This window comes from Brienomyrus brachyistius, chromosome 16 (assembly GCF_023856365.1).
Source record: "Brienomyrus brachyistius isolate T26 chromosome 16, BBRACH_0.4, whole genome shotgun sequence".
In the NCBI taxonomy this organism is placed as follows: Eukaryota; Metazoa; Chordata; class Actinopteri; order Osteoglossiformes; family Mormyridae; genus Brienomyrus; species Brienomyrus brachyistius.
The window spans coordinates 14,561,278-14,577,635 of record NC_064548.1 but is presented as its reverse complement, the minus strand read 5'-3'; the positions used below and the strand labels follow the sequence as shown (position 1 = coordinate 14,577,635).

Sequence of the window (16,358 nt, the reverse complement as noted above, 5' to 3'; positions counted from 1 at the left end):
AAATCATAACCATGTTAGATTTGTAGGGTAGCTGCACAGGAAAAAAAAAAAAAACAAGTATGTAAGGGAACCATAAAATACAGCAGGAAAATGGGAAACAGACTCTGATGGAAGTTGAGTAGCAGCACAGTAAGTTATAAAGGAAAAAAATAGAGAATAATCATATGACAGGGAGGATTTTTGCCAGTGCAATACAAGCAGCCAGTAAGCAGAAACGACTTGGTTAACAGAGGGAATGGACAGTGCACACTGGAGTTTGTTACTGTCTCCTGACTCCTCTGGCCACTAATGAGAGCTATTTTGGGACTATTTACAAACCTGACAATAAACCACATAGTCATGATTACAATATTTAATGCAATTAAAGAAATTAAGTTGAGTCTTTGCATAAATTGACCAATTACAACTACTGCTATGTTTACAGCTTCTATCCATTGCTGCTTATCCAGTAGAGTCATTGTGAACATATTCTTTTCCAGTAAATCTTGCACTAAAAAGTTCACTAATCAATATTTTTTAAATATTAATAATTATTTAAGCTTGTTTCATATATTTAGTAGTTTTACTAAATGGTATAAGAAGCACAACATAACAGCAGTAACGTTTTAGCCAAAGCACCAGACTAGTGACACACAATGCAACGTGTGATTAAATGAACATTCAGCTTCCCGCACGCTGCGTGGTAAAAGTGCTTACACATTCATGACCCGCACGCTGCGCGCGAATACGCTCACGGCATTGCTGAGGAAGCCGATTCCTCGCCCATGCTGAGTCCCTCTCGGCGAGGCGAAAGTGTAAATCTCTGCTGATGCAAGCGGTGCATGCCAGCAGAGTCCAAAGCCTGTGCGATCAGCATCGGGCCGAGCCAATCAGCCCAGGAGGCGGGCATGGAGATGGCGGGCATGGAGATGGCGGGCATGGAGATGGCGGGCATGGAGATGGCGGGCATGGAGACGGGACCCTCACCGGCTGCTCGTGCTCATTAAAGACGAGGGCTGAGGCCGCAGATACAGGAGATGGACAGAGCAGGATGTGAAATTCCCACAAATTAAATGACTTTCCTCCTGTTCCGGAATGCCGCGTCTACCAAACAGGTGTTAACAATCACAAGGGTGTTCCAATTAAATCATCTCATTCAACCAGAACTTTTAATTTACTTGTTATTCTTGATCTATGAGGGTATCATTAAGTTGCAGAGAGGAAATGGTGTTTCACCCATGAAGACTTGGAGGGAAAAAATAGCCACTTTGCCTGTAGTTTGATGCACAAACCATTACACAATAGTCTTTGCTCAAGCTGAGGTTATTCACCTGAGGCTTCTCTTCACGAGCAGACAAGGAAAGGAAGGAAAGTGTTCTGGGAGTAAATAGTTAGTCTACCTCGCAGCAGACTACATTTCCCATGATCCACTTGTTGTTGTATCATCGGGGGGGGGGGGGGGGGGGGGGAGGTAGGTGCTACACAGTGGTGGTGATTGAAGGGAAAAACACCTTATCAGTCAGTGCATGTAGTATATGCTATCCAAAAAAAACTCTAAGCTGTGTATGTGCAATGACCTTAAATATGACATATGAAACGTAAATTATTGTGGCCATGTTTCACACAAGACCGAATGATCGTCAGAAAAGCAGAAAACCATTTTGAAGGAAAAGGACCTTCCCAAAAAGAAAAAATGACATTATATTTACCTAAATGTGCAATGAGAGACCACTTTATCCTGTGGAACTGAGCATACTGTGCTGATATGAGGGCCTTTTGAAGAATCACAGCCAGGAGAGACTTGTACGTGAGAATTACAGATTAGTCACAAGCCTATTTTTCAGGATCAATATCTACAGCATCTTTTTTGGATCCAGCATTCTGCCACCTACAAATGTTGGCTTTTCAAATAGCAGCAGCATAAACCAAGGTGTTTACCAGCAGGCTACCCCCATAGCGTGACGCCAAAGAGCTTTCCTAGACTGCCACGCGGCTTTCTGAACACGTCCACCATTTTCAGACCTTGGTTTCCTCTAGGTGTTTGCTTGATATCCAAAAATAAAACAGAAGGGTTTTTCTTCACTCCTCCTTTTTTTCACTGTGGTAGAGTTTACTCTCAGTCATCTGCAGATGGTTCGATGAGGCTCTACCAGGGGAGACCAGTGGTGACAGAGAGAATGGCTGCAGGACTGAGTTTGTCTTGTGACAAAACGTTTTGGGGATCTCTCTCTCTCTCTCACGCGCGCACACACAACCGCACACACACACACACTCACTCCCTTTCTCATTCTCTCTCTCATCCCCCTCTCCCCGGGCAGACTGCCGACTCCATGCTGCTGTTGCCTACAGATGGGAGGAGCTGGCAGGGTTTCCAGTGCGAGGACTCGGGCCTCCGCTTTGAATCGAAGGACACACTTGAACAGGTTTGTCTATCTCTTTGCACCCACCCCCCCCCCTCCCCCAGCTCTGTCTCTGCAGCCTGATCGGGCATCCCACCCGAATCTATCTGTCACTCTCGTCAGAGGCGGGGACGCTGTCCTGGAGGTGAGCCGAGCCTGAGGCCAGCATGATCCATTACAGGCTTTGCTGAACACCCAGACACATGGCTGCTTGTGCATCAAGGATGACACTCATCCTAAGCCTTTTTTTAAAGTGATGGAATATTCCAGAACAACTATTGCTGTAAAATCATGGGAAATACATTTATAATGGTCACATCAGGCAGAAAGAGTATTTCTGTTCCAGTCGGTTTGACTGTCCTAAGCCATTATAGATGGACTCAACACAGCCAAACCAAGAGGACCGGACTGGACATTTGGCATACCAACTATGTTCTTAGTGGGTCAATGGGTTCTACACTGTGGAGGACCCCAAAATCCAGTCCAGCCTTGCACATCAATCTGCACCAATTCTGGTTCTGATTCTATGTAGTCCATCACTTGAACCTCACTACGAAGTCGTCAGTTATCTGTTTTTCAGTTTATCCAGTTTAATACTGTCACGCCATCTGAAGATGCCTCTATGTAAATGAGGTTTACAGATGTGGGAGGAAGCAGTAGGTCCCCGATCACCACCGCAGCACCAGACAGAGCCCAGGGCAAACGCGAGTAGGGGGTGGTGGCCTGTGAGTCCCCCCCCACACACACACACGCCACAACCCCCCCGGGGGGGCGCAGCTGTATACACCCCCGCCTTCACTTCCCCCACAAGTCATATCCTCAGCGACCAGTGATATGAACGGAGAAACCTGAGGTTCACAAATGTGCACAGACACACACACACACACACACAGACACACACAGACACACAGACACACACACAGACACACACACACAGACACACACACAGACAGACACACACACACACAGAGACACACACACACACACAGACACACACACAGACACACACAGACACACACAGACACACACACACACAGACACACACACACACAACACACAGACACACACACAGACAGACACACACACACACACACACACGTAGGGTATACCGATCCTTATGAGGCCCGCTCATTCACTTCTATGGGAAAAATGCTAACGCTAACTATGACAACCTTAACCCCCACCCTGCCCTAACCATAACCATAAGTAACCAAGCAAAAAACAAGAGTTTTTGTATTTTTAGTTTTTTCATAGCAGTCACTGATTTTATAAAATAGAGTTTTCCCTTATGGAGACCAGGAAACCGGTCCCCATAAGGGAAAAAAAAACGGATATTTATCACGTTATGGGGACATTGTGTCCCCATAAGGATAGGTATACCCGCTCACAGAAACACACATAGACACGCGCCCACACTGCTCCTCTCATTAAAACCCATGTGACTGTTTCAAGTATAAATGTAATGTGCGAATACCTTAGTTTTTTTTAATTAAGATTCATTCATATTTACATTAAAAAACATACATTGATTTTTTTTAATGAGCTAGGGACAGCAAGTGAGACCAGTTTAATTATGGCTGGAACAGGCCGATCGACTTTTCGCCGTTTTAAACTCTATGCATAGATCCAGTAGGTAAGCATGAGCTTCAGAGTCAGATTTAATCTACTTTGGTCCAGATCTGCATCTTTGCCTCTGACTTCGCTAAAGACTCCTTGACTTCCTGCCCTGGGCACAAGCTGGCCCCACTCCAGATGCCTTCCTCCCCCCTTGTGGGAAGGCACTCTCGCGCAGGAACGTGAGAACACAAATGGATGGGTCTCAAAGCTGCCTCGCTGTAATTCCAGAAGCATCCGGACACCCCGTCACGAATGCCCCGGCGCGACAGGTCCTGATGTGCTAATGCAGCGGATGGACTTGGCGAGGACTTTACTCATTTCCCCGTGCGATATGCCCGCATCCCTGACCCTGTGCTTATTTTCCGTCTTCGGGAAACACAAAGCAGGAATTGAAAAAGTATCCAGGACACACAAACTCTGCCTTAGTTCCCGTTTCATCCGACATCCTCAGCAAAAGGATGCAGCCAGCGACGCCATGGCAACAGACCTCCTCTCTCTGCTTTGCACTATTTATCCATTTAACAGATAAGTGATCTCTCCCACAAACAGTGCCTCTCCAAGTTAGAGTGGAATGACACAAAGGCTTTCTTTCAGCCGCAGAGGCAGACCCAGCGAAGGTGACTGGTTTATCTGCCAGTCCCTGTATGCATGGGGGAAGGAATTACTGTGAGCGTCGATACCCTTACCGATACCACGAATCTCCCAAAGTATTAAAATTATCATTACAACACAGAGCTGCTTTTTCAGCTGGGAGCACCCTAGGGTTAAATGAGACTGAGTCAGTTTCCTTGTTTGAGAATAAAGTGTGACATGTAGCCTGACACTGGTATTACTGGGAAAATGGTTTACATTCCCAGTACCTTCGTTTTCTGACCATTTTGCAGCTATTAATTAATTTTCCATCATGACATATACTACACAGGATTTTTGTGAGCCTGAAATATACTCTAGGAAGCAGAGTGTGTGAGGCAGGGGACTGGAAGGGATGTCAGTCTGTTACAGAGGGCATACCCACAGACACACTCACACACACACTAATAGCAATTTAGGCTAACTAATTTAAACTGCATTGTGGGAGGGGAACTGGAGTACCCAAAGCTAACTCACATATAGGTAGAGATGCATGAATAGTATCGGCCAACCGTCAGTATCAGCCAATATAGCAACAAACTGGCCATCAGCCATTGGTTAAAAATGAGCCAATATTTACTGGTGATCGTATTGCTTTGCACACCCACGTACTAAACGGTTAGAAAAATGTCTGCAGTCCACAATTATTTTAACGTCATTCAAAATGCATTTTGCAAACACTGCTCTGCTAAAGTTTCACGAGGAGGATTTACTCATAAACATTTCAACGCACCGAATCTGACCGCTCACCTTCAGGCGAGACAGTGAAGAGTATGAAGAGTTTCTTAAGAACAAATCTGTCCTAATAAAGAAGGCTGCAGTGCTGTCGAATGACGCCAGTCCATCAGTAACGCAAGCGTTTTGATAGCAAAAGAAAATTCAGTGCAGACAGTGCAAAATCTAAATATATTGCCTGGAAAATTACGGAGTTTATCACACTTGTTTATCAAAGTTCTGTAGTATAAATGGTATAAATTTATAAGGCGCATACAGTAATAAAATGTTCTGCTCTAGAACTGTTGTTCTTGGTGTTTTCTTACCAAAAAAAATAAATGCTTTTTTCATTTTGGAATGTAATTCATTTTTTAATTGATTTGGGTGGAGTGTCCCTTTAAATTTATTTTACCTCCTAACCAATAGGTATCGGTGTCAGTTTCTGAAATAACCAGAAATTTCCTTTATCGGTGCATCACTAGTAGGAGCCATAGGGGCGGAGGGGAGGGTGGGGGGGGGTCTAAACGCGACCGACTGAGCCCCTCCAACACCGGGGCAAAGTAACGCTACTGATATTTCAGTTTTATCATTGAATTCTGGGCCACATGTCACTCTAGCTAGGGACATCTGAACGTCCTTGTCGTCTTCTCTGTCTCCTTTTCCTTCCTAACATCAGCACTAAGAAAAGCAGAGATCACCGCAGTACACCCTATATTCCTCAGCAACCTACATTCTGTAGAATATCACTCCGGAACTTAGGAAGGGTGATTTTTCACAGTTAATACTGGGTGCAAAAGAGAAGATATGCATCTTTAACAGTTATTATGAGGAATGTATGCAGGAAAGGGGCATCATGTGTAACATTTTATTGATTAAGTGGAAAGATAATAAACACAAGCTGAAGAAAAGAGTAATAATTTTAGTTCTGCAGCACATCAGCACAGAATTAACAGCCTGACAAAATAAACCGTTCTTTATTAAGAACTCACTCCGTCCCCCTCAGTCACACTAACATGACAAGGAAAGAGACCAAGGCCAAACTCCTCAGATGACTCCCACCCAGCCAAACACCAGAAATTCCTCCCTTATGAGTTCATGAATTTTCACAGTTATTAGGTCATGTGCATGAACCTCCTTCCTGAGGCTCCTTTCCCTGCACGCTCGCACGCCTGCCCTGTCGCACACAAGCGATCAGTAGGATGTTGGTTTGCGTTCCGTGTTGAGGTTCGGGGTTCTTCCGGTAATTTGCCAGATTCGCTCAAGAATACTTTGGGAGCGTTTGTAACCGCACAAAAATGCATCACTGCGAAAACATTCAAATGAAACTGCTCGTTCTCTCATTTACTTAAAATGCACGAATGGTCAGTTGCATGACTGTTCTTGTACTGCATGACTCTGGACGTATATTGGAAACAGACAAAAGGAAGTCCAACAAAGACACAGAGCAAGGTTTTGGTAATGCCTTACTTCTCCCTACTGGTGGATCATCAGGTCTGGTGTCCACAGACTCTCCAGTTAATGAAACCCAGCTGACCCTGATTGTGCTAAATGGCTTGGTTGTGTTTTAAATGGGGTCAGCTGGGTAGATGTTAGAGAAGTGTTGGGGGGGGGGGGGGGGGGATTAGGAAAGACTTCCTCATGCGTGTACAGGAAAGTCCTCATGCTTTTTTTTCCCTTCTCCGGCACCGTTGAGCATAACATGGTCATTTTTAGTTGAATCTGTATCGTTTTCAGAGGCTACACGTTCATTTTGTTACCCATCCATCATCCATAACTGCTTGTGAGTGCAATCCAGTCTGGAACCGATCCCAGGAAGCACAGAAAAGGCCCAAGACACCCTGGGTGGGATGCCAGTCTATTTCGTGTTAGTTTTTCTAAATAAAGTCCTTTGATTAAATTCTGCTGTCCAGCATGTCTATTAGATACATATAGATATGCATTATTGATCTCATGGGGCAATTCGTTACTATTATGCTCTTCTAGACGCCGCATGCCCTCCACGACCTGTTACTGTTGACAATCAATATATGCAAAAATATGCCCTTTGTGTACATATCCCATGATGAAACAGCATCCTGTCTCGGATGTACCTGGCTCTCTATGCTGGGTTTCCTGGCATGGGGTCTGGCTTGATCATGCCGCAGCATTGGAAAAGGAGTAACGGAAGATGGGCGGAATATTCTGCGCTCTGAGTTTTGAAAAGTTCTCGCTGAAATGCACCCCTGTCGTCAGTCATCGAGAATGGGAGTGGCTTCTGGAGACAGGGCAAAATGTGAACATTTGAAATATAAGTCTTGCCTTAGATGAGGCTGACTCATTTTCTGAGGTTAGGGTTTCTTCGGTGAGTCAAAGTCAACCTGGGTGGGGTGGGGGGACTTCACCCAGTTCATCGTGTATCTAGGCCAAGGGAGTCTAGAAAAGCAATCTTCACTGGTGTCATGCCACATCTGTTGCACCCCACACCCCACACCCCCCCCCCCCCTCCCCGGGACGAGCCTAAGAATAGGCCTGCCTCCTTCCTGCTCCCTGTCTCCTGTGCCTGAGCAACTTCGCCAGAGTGGCAAAGCCGGGACGCCTACTGCAATCTTCCTACTTCCTGGTTATTGCCAGCATGCAACCAGTGATGGACAAAGCCGTCCCCTGACTGCTGAGTGGCCGGTCTCGTGGCAGTGAATAATGACACTTCGGGTTTTGGGGGGCAAAAAAGAACATTTACATGCTCAATATTTTCATCGTAAGTGTTCCAGTTTCTTTTTGCAGCTGGAAAGTGCAACTGGAGTGACATTTTGGCAGTGAGGCCAGCGCCGTTTCACCCTCAGTGGTCAGCTGGAAAGGGGCTGGACATACAGTTACTACTGTTGCCTAAATGATTTCTTGGTGCGGAGGCGTCTAATTATTAACACCCAACACTTTTAGAGGTGTTTTCTCCTCCTCATCTCCCTGACGTCGGACACTGTAGTGGAGGAGCAGGCAGCGAGGAGCTGAGATTAAGATGTTTCTGTCGACTTGGGCGTGAGGACAGAACAGGAACTGCCAGGGAGTCACGTTACCTCTGCAGAACACCTGTCTTACACATTGTATCTAATCGTATCCACAGAGGTCCTCTACCGCTATGCTTTTGCGCACAATTAACGCTAGCAGCACCAGACTATGACACTTTATCCATTTTCTTCTTGTCATATCTGTCATCCATGTCATCATACATGCGGGTGGTATGTGGCTCAGCTGGTTGGGACACTTCCTGTGACTGGGAGACTGCTGCTTCGAATCCCAGGGTCAGCAGAATTGGGCCCTTGAGCTACATGTACTTTGGGTGAAAGTCTCCACTAAATAAGTAAAGCATAAACATTGCCTAAGAGATTCTTTCTCCCGATAGAGTGTAATGTAAATGAAGCAGAGGATTCTCTACCTGGGTGGCACAGGTGAGGCTGGCTAAGTCGTGTTAATACTGGAATGAGCCAATGAGGAAGCAGACACAAACCACTCAGATGTTCCGTTTAAGAACAGTGGGCCCGTTCACCTGGATAAGCTCTCCTGTTAGAAGGTTCCTTTGGCATTCACCTGCCAGCCATGGGGAACCGTAGATTGTGTGTCCATGCAACTCTTCTTCCTCCACTTCCCCATGATGGAGTTAATGGGGTTAATGGGGTTAAGGGGGTTAAGGAGGTCGGCCCACAGGCTCATCCTGTATTTAAAGCCGCTTTGCCTGGTATCATCTTGGCTCAAACCTACAACCCATGATTCATATGCAAACGAGCCACACCAGCCATACATTCGTGCACATGAATATGAAATATTACACGCAACAGAGCCATAATGATTCTTTTCTATTGACTTATTTCTTCATGTTTCTGAAAAAAAAAACTGGATAGACTGCAATACAATCCCCTTTAAACTGTGTGTATACATGTTGTTTTTATGGTTGTAAGAAACAATGATCGTCCCATTTATTTCCCTTAAAATGTTGACCCTTCTATCTAGACATGAGGACCACATCCTTGCTCAGTTACATAACAAGCTTTCTTAATAATCATGACAATTTTCAGCCATTTCATCTATAGATTGTCTATTTTCCAACAGCTTATCTAGTACCTAGTATCAGGACCATAATCTATACCAGACAGCACAGGGCACCATAGACAGGATGAGAGTCACACACACACTCTCACACCAGGAGTCCCAGGAGGAAATCTGTGCATCATAAAGTGCATGGTGAAGAATCAAGCCCCTCACACACACCGTGGATTTTGGATTCAACCCCCCCCCCCCCCCAACCTTGGAGCTATGATGCAACAGCACTACCCACGGATTGACCATTCCACCGCTATCAAGCCACTCAACAATGGCAGCTCCTGTAACTCGCGCAGCCTCTCGAATGTTTCTTTTGAATACAGCTGCTCGGGACGAACACTTAACACGCCTACTGCACACCGCGTCGAAGGACGTTTGCTGCACGACTGAGCATCCTTGCCCTTTCGGATCACCGGGAACTGTGACGGTTTGTTGCTGCAAACTCTTCATTATCAGTAGAACTTTGAATGAAAAGACCAGCATAAGAAAAGCTCAACTTTTGAGATGCTGTTTACCCAAACTCACTACAAGTTATGTATGGGCTCCATAATGGCTGCAGGACTTTCTTTGACTGTGACCCATGTACACTGAATAAAGTCAAGAATACCTGAAGATGCCTGTGTCACGAATGTCATGGCAATAACGACTAAAGCCAACCATAGTGTATACTGTGTAAAATTGTGCTTTCTTCATTCAGTGCCATGCACCTGTGCTTGGGTGATCTTTCTAATACATTTTCCAAACTTCATGTCAGCCCCACAAATCCATCTCGGCAGCCATTTCTCGTATAGCCCAGTGACACCAGCACCTGCAAACTGGAGTTTCAGGAAACGGAACATTTCCAGCACGGGTGAAGCAAGATATCACACAATTTCGAGCTTGTGCTTTATAGATTTTCATTTTGCCTGCGGGACAATCTCGAGGCGAATCATTTTGAGAGAGTAACTACATTAGCGTATGTAAAGAATGAATGATTACAGATAATAAATCCACAAGCCAATGGGCCAGGGGGAAGAATTTTTGCTTTACCCCCCCCCCCCCCCAGTAACGTAGCTGCGAGAGGCGCGACAGAGTCACGTATCGGTGTCTGTCAGCTGCGTAACGTTTTGCTGCCGCCCGCTTCGCTGTTGTCTGCGGCCCTCTCCCGCGTCTGGCCCAGAATACAAATGTGCTTTTTAACATGGGAGATTCACCACCTCCCCCCCTCCATCCCCCCCCCCCCCAACCACCACCCCTCCCCTACCCGCTCACAATGGTTAGCAATATGCACCTTCAAAATATATTTCCATTTGTTCCGCAGCAGACAAAGCCAGGCCGGAGATGCGAAATGTATCCAACGCAGGTAAAAAAGAAAAAAAAAAAAAAACGAAGTTATTCATATTAAAAAAAAGAGCCTGGAAATAATCAGAGTGACACAAGGAATCGGTGTGTTAGAGAAATGACGTGAGTGCTACTGTTTACTTAGCCAGTGGAGTGCATCATGCTGTGAGAATGCATGTGGGCATTTTCAAAGCCACACACTGACTTAACTAAATGCTTTGCGCAAAGTGGTTTATATCTTTATCAGCAGACACTTTATGTTCATTGTTATGTAGACATGATTTATGCATTAGATAACTGTGCAACAAACCCACTTGCTCTCTTCACACATTGCATAGCAAACCTAATCCCAACCTTAAAATAACTGTGTACCTTTGCCCTTTAATTTATGTGACATCCAATGCTGAGATATATATATGGTCTTTATATATATATATAAAATACGTGCCTTTGTTTAGCACTGTGCACAAAAATGCTCTTGCTTTCCGTCCAAAATAAATGAACACAGAATCTGATTGTGAAGGGCAAACACCAAGAAATGGTGTCTTTTTGTTTTTTGGTGATGTCAGTGAATTTGTGTAATGACACTGACCGGGAGGAACGGCTGCTGGCTTCGACAAATGCCGTCTTTGTGGACACTGGGGTTTCTCCTGCAGAGACGCAGCTCAAATATGGCCACTGCAAGCCTTCTAATATCATGTTACCAACTGAGACCCTCTGGGCGTCAGTGCCCGGGCCTGGCATAAATTAACTTCTGCGGCTCTGCAGTTTTCTTTATTTACTTTCCGTTTTCACCCTATCTGGTACGAGCGATGGATCCCATTGAGGGGACCCTCATCGTTTTGGGGGGGGGGGGGGGGGGGGGTCAATATTTCCCAGGAGGCTCTGTTTGGCTCTGTGCAGTGCCACCCACGGCCTTGCAGGGGCTCTGCCAGCGGCGGACGTCACCGCATGGCGATGGAACAGAGAGGGACCCGATCGTCCCACCTGACTGATGGAACGCCAGCCCGCTAATGTGGCAGAGAGAGGTGCTGCCGAAGTGAGCAAGCTGTTCTGATGGCTTTGAATCATTCACTTCACACCACCTACATCTCTAACTATATATCCATATCTATGTGTGTGGTTCAGGCTCCTGTCCCTCTGAGCAGAAAGTCATTGGTTCAAATCCCATCCTTGGCAGAGCAGCCACGTCTCCACTGGGCCCTTGCACAAGGCCCTTAGTCCTCCAGGGGTGCCATAGAAATGGCCGGACTGTTCGTTCAGGTACCAAGCTATGCTCGCAACTGTGTAAGTACATAAGTAGAACCAGATGTGATCTTTGAAAACCCATGAATGTTGACGTACTCGTGCAACTAAAGCATCATTCCATTTTTTTTCGTATATACATTATATATCCACATATAATATCTGTATAAGCTTTATACTTTAATGAATTGAATTAGCGGTACTCTGGTAATATACAGTATAACTCATTAAGGCACCAGCAAACTATACACACGTGGCTTTCCCATGTTAAATTAATTGTGGATTATGAGAAGTCAATTCCGATTTATCGTGCAAGTATCGTGAAATACACAAGTAGCTGAAACAGAGGACACTACCTACACGCAGGATATGAGTTATTGCCCACACAAGCTATTTGTTAATTCTCTGTGGCCTCTCTTCTCCGGTAATTCACCTCTGATTATGGTGTGTGAAGCACCACGCATGACTGACAGTCTCTTGCTCTGTGTCATTTTGGCATAAATGAAATTTTTTAAAAAAATCTTAAAAATCCACATCAAAAAGCAGAGAGCTTAGAAATTGCCACTGTCTATGGATGCAATTGTAAGCGTATTACCTCTGTCCATTTGAAAGCCCCCGCAATGAAAATATCCCCGCAGTAATAGCTCTGTATTAAGCTACAATATTGTGAAATAGAAGACAAAATCAGAATATCCAGGCAAAGGGGCTTTGGACGTAATATCTCAAAGACACAAAACCCAGTCCAGCTAGAAGGGACATGTAATTGCAGATAATTTCTTTTAGAGTACGACTGCTTCTGTGAGGTAGTGCTGTTGAACCCTTTTTGTCATAATACTCTTAGATTGTCAGCTATTTAAACTGAACTTCATGGGAAGCCTTAACAAAGAGAAAGTTCCCTGGCGTAGGTAATGCTGAAGGTCTTGGTATAGTCAACATGGAAATACGTGAGTTCCTGAGTTGAGGGATTCGTGGTGGGATCTGGAATCAGCATAGAACTTCTAAAAACTATAAGGACAAACAAGAAGTTCTGAAACAACTATATCTAGGTTTAGTCTCAAGAGGCACAGCGCTATACGTTACAGTATGTGATCATCTTCGTAGGTGACAGCCACTGTGCAAGCAGGCCATCCTATACTGCTCTGCCAAGGGCACAAAGGCAAACAGATTCTGATGTTCAGCAACCCGGTTGGATCACGGGTCCAACCGCCCACACAATTACCCCACACTGCCGCCCCAGTGGGCTCTGCAAGGCACATGGGAGATGAAATCTGCAGAAGTAGATACTCATATTTCCATGCTCTCATTACATCATTAATACTCTCTATAATTATGGAGCAGAGTGCAATGTGTTCGAAATGATGGGGATTCGCTGAATCTGCCGTTTTAGTGCCTGTGAAGAATGAAAGTATCACGATCCTCTTGGGTTCTGGTTGATGGTCAAGTCGGGTCTGGGTAGGTTCCTGGCGCCTTGTTGACATTAAACCCCCCAGTCATTGCTGGTTAAAAGTCTGATAGATCTGCTGTCACTAACTGGCCTTTCTTAACCACACTAATCACTGAGAAAGTATGAATAGCTTTAGGCACTTATTATTGGAGAATGTCATAATAGCTTTAAATTATTTTAGTCTTAATTATTGAATCGGCTCTCGTGTGAAGATCAGCTGTATGTTCGACTGGAAGTAATGACTTTCCATCCATCGGCTCAAAATAAGTACTAACTTTGCAGTAACTCGTTAGTGGTATTAAAGTGTGTTTTTTTTAAATAGAGATTTCATTTTCTGTAATTGGTGTTGGGTATAAAGAAGGACAACATATAAGGGGAAAAAATGTCGTTTTAAAACATGCAGCATTCACACTGGAAAGACTCAGATTACAGAAGACATGTGTGTGTGTATATATATATAATTGTAATTCCTCTTTCTCTCAATCTTAAGGCATACAACTGGTACTGCCTTCATTATTATTATAATTGTGGTCAATCACAGCACAGAAAGGTCCAGGAATCACAGCACAGAAATGCCCAGGAATCACAGCACGGAAAGGCCCAGGAATCACAGCACAGAAAGACCCAGGAATCACAGCACAGAAAGGCCCAGGAATCACAGCACAGAAAGGCCCAGGAATCACAGCACAGAAAGGTCCAGGAATCACAGCACAGAAAGACCCAGGAATCACAGCACAGAAAGGCCCAGGAATCACAGCACAGAAAGGCCCAGGAATCACAGCACAGAAAGGCCCAGGAATCACAGCACAGAAAGGCCCAGGAATCACAGCATGCCAAATACCGTAAGCCAAAGATGGTAGGCCTAAAAAAAATGGTAAGCCTAATAACAAAGTGTTTGGGATGAGTAACATTAATCATCGTGCTCCTTAGGAGGGATTGGGAACTGCTATGCAGTTAACTATCCGATACTTTTTCAACTATAAGCAGTCAATAAGCAAAAGTACCTCTATAAACCAGTCTTTGACTAATGGCTAACAAAAATCTACCTCAATCCCTGCCAAACCTCAGCCTTGGTGCTGGAGTACAACCGGAAAGATATGGGACAGAATTCCCTTAAATCCCCCTAACCAGAGCATAAATGGGGCATGAAGCTTGAATAAAGAAACTTAGCAACAGTGAGGTCCAGTGTTCTGTGTAGCTTCACACTCTGCGAAGTCTGCCAGTTGTCCAATGACGGACACATAATCTGAATGGCAGCGAACCCCCACCCCCTCCAGCGGCGTGAATCTTCTCCCTCCCCCAAATCACAAATGCACACAGTTTCAGTCATGAATAGAGGTGACACAAAATAGGTCTTGTTATCTCATAAACACACATAACCTCCCCCTCACCGTTCTGCCAACCAGCAACCAGCACCATCACTTCCATCCAGTGGCCTGAAATTTGTCTTATTTTAAAAAAGAAGGGGAATTTTGGGGTGGGGGGGCTGACAGGACTTTCCAGTTGACAGAAAGCAAAAGCATTGTTTAAGCAGCAGCATTTTCCTCACTCCCCTAATGCCATCACACACAGACATGCATGTACAAAAAAAAACCCAAATTCTAGCCAGATAACAAATGATTCTGGGAGGTATCCAGCATGCCAGCCCCCACTCTGAGCACCAGCAGTGATGCTTAGCTACATCTTTCAAACCTCCAACAATGCATCCAGCGATGACGAATCAGACTCCTCTTCTTACCTTCTTAGCCTCTGCTGCTGCTGCCTTCCCTCTCGCTCTCTCCTTCTGTCGTTCACATGCACAGGCAAAAAAACATCTATGAGCTCTTTTTTTTAATTTGTTTCTTTCTTGTATTTTTTGCCTCTTTTTCCTTTTTCTTTTGTTCTGCTGGGGACAAAATGCACACATCCACACAAAGACCTTTTCCCTGCAATCCCTGGCCCCCTTTAGCATCAAGACACCAGGACAACATCAAAGCAACTTGGGGGGAACACTTCAGGGGCCTATTGTCTGCTCTAGTCTGATCTGTTTTTCTTGTGGCTCCCCCTCCAAGGTCTCCTGCACTTGGTATGGTCCAGCATTCATGCCAAGTAGCTTTCACACATGGAAGGGAAGCATGTCTCAAGCAATTGCTGACAAGCCACAAACAAGACACCCCCCCCCTCCTTCCCCATTTTCTCTCTCCCTCCCCATCCCTCCCTTGCCACCCACCCCTCTGCACCCCCATCTCTCTCCCCCCTCTCCTTCAGAATGTGAGACTCCCTAACTCTGACATGCGAGCACAAATAGCTACAGCTCATGAGGGAGGTTGGGGGGGGGGGGGGGGGCAACTAGCCGCCACTGTCCTACTGAGAAACACAGAGACCAGTCGCAGAAAAGGGAGAAGCAGACAGTCGGGAATATGACGAAAAAGAAAGAGAGTGAGACAAACAGAGAGCGAAAGTGTTTGGGGTTGAGGGACTGCATCTTTCTCACTGTCCTTGTCTCTTAACCAGGGTGTGCATGGCTGGGGGAGGGATTGGAGGGAGGGTGGGGGTGGTCGATTGGGGAACAATAAAACCAAACACACGGAAGATGCAGAAGTTCCAGTGCAGAGTGGTTCTAACTGCTGTAGTCAGAAATGTCGGACAGTTCACAGAGTTAATCTGTGCATGGGAGGTTCTTCAGTCTGTCAGAATAAATAAATTGACAGATAGATGCATAAATAAATAACAGAATGTGAATAATTAAAAAGAAAGCTGGTATTTGCGTTCAGGAATTACCCATCACCCAGACAGACGCGGGGAAAGCATCAAGTTTGACTCACATGTTTTTTGCGTCCTAAACATGTTTGTGTATAATGTACATAGCTATCCTTCTTTGGACGTTTCCCCTCTCTCTCTCTTTTGCAGCGTCTTCTAATTGCAGCATTGATTTCTGGCTGCAGAGTGAGCAACTGCCT

The 16,358-nt window shown here is 45.2% G+C and overlaps 1 protein-coding gene across 1 annotated transcript in view; it reads right to left on the bottom strand.

The window, feature by feature from the left end:
• Nucleotides 1-15,456, bottom strand: part of bcl9 (BCL9 transcription coactivator) — a 101,113-nt gene extending 85,657 nt beyond the window's left edge. Inside the window, exon 1 of the mRNA XM_048978688.1 lies at nucleotides 15,158-15,456. The gene's annotated coding sequence lies outside the window, so the exon portion shown is untranslated. The remainder of the gene's footprint in view (nucleotides 1-15,157) is intronic.
• Nucleotides 15,457-16,358: the final 902 nt, after the last annotated feature.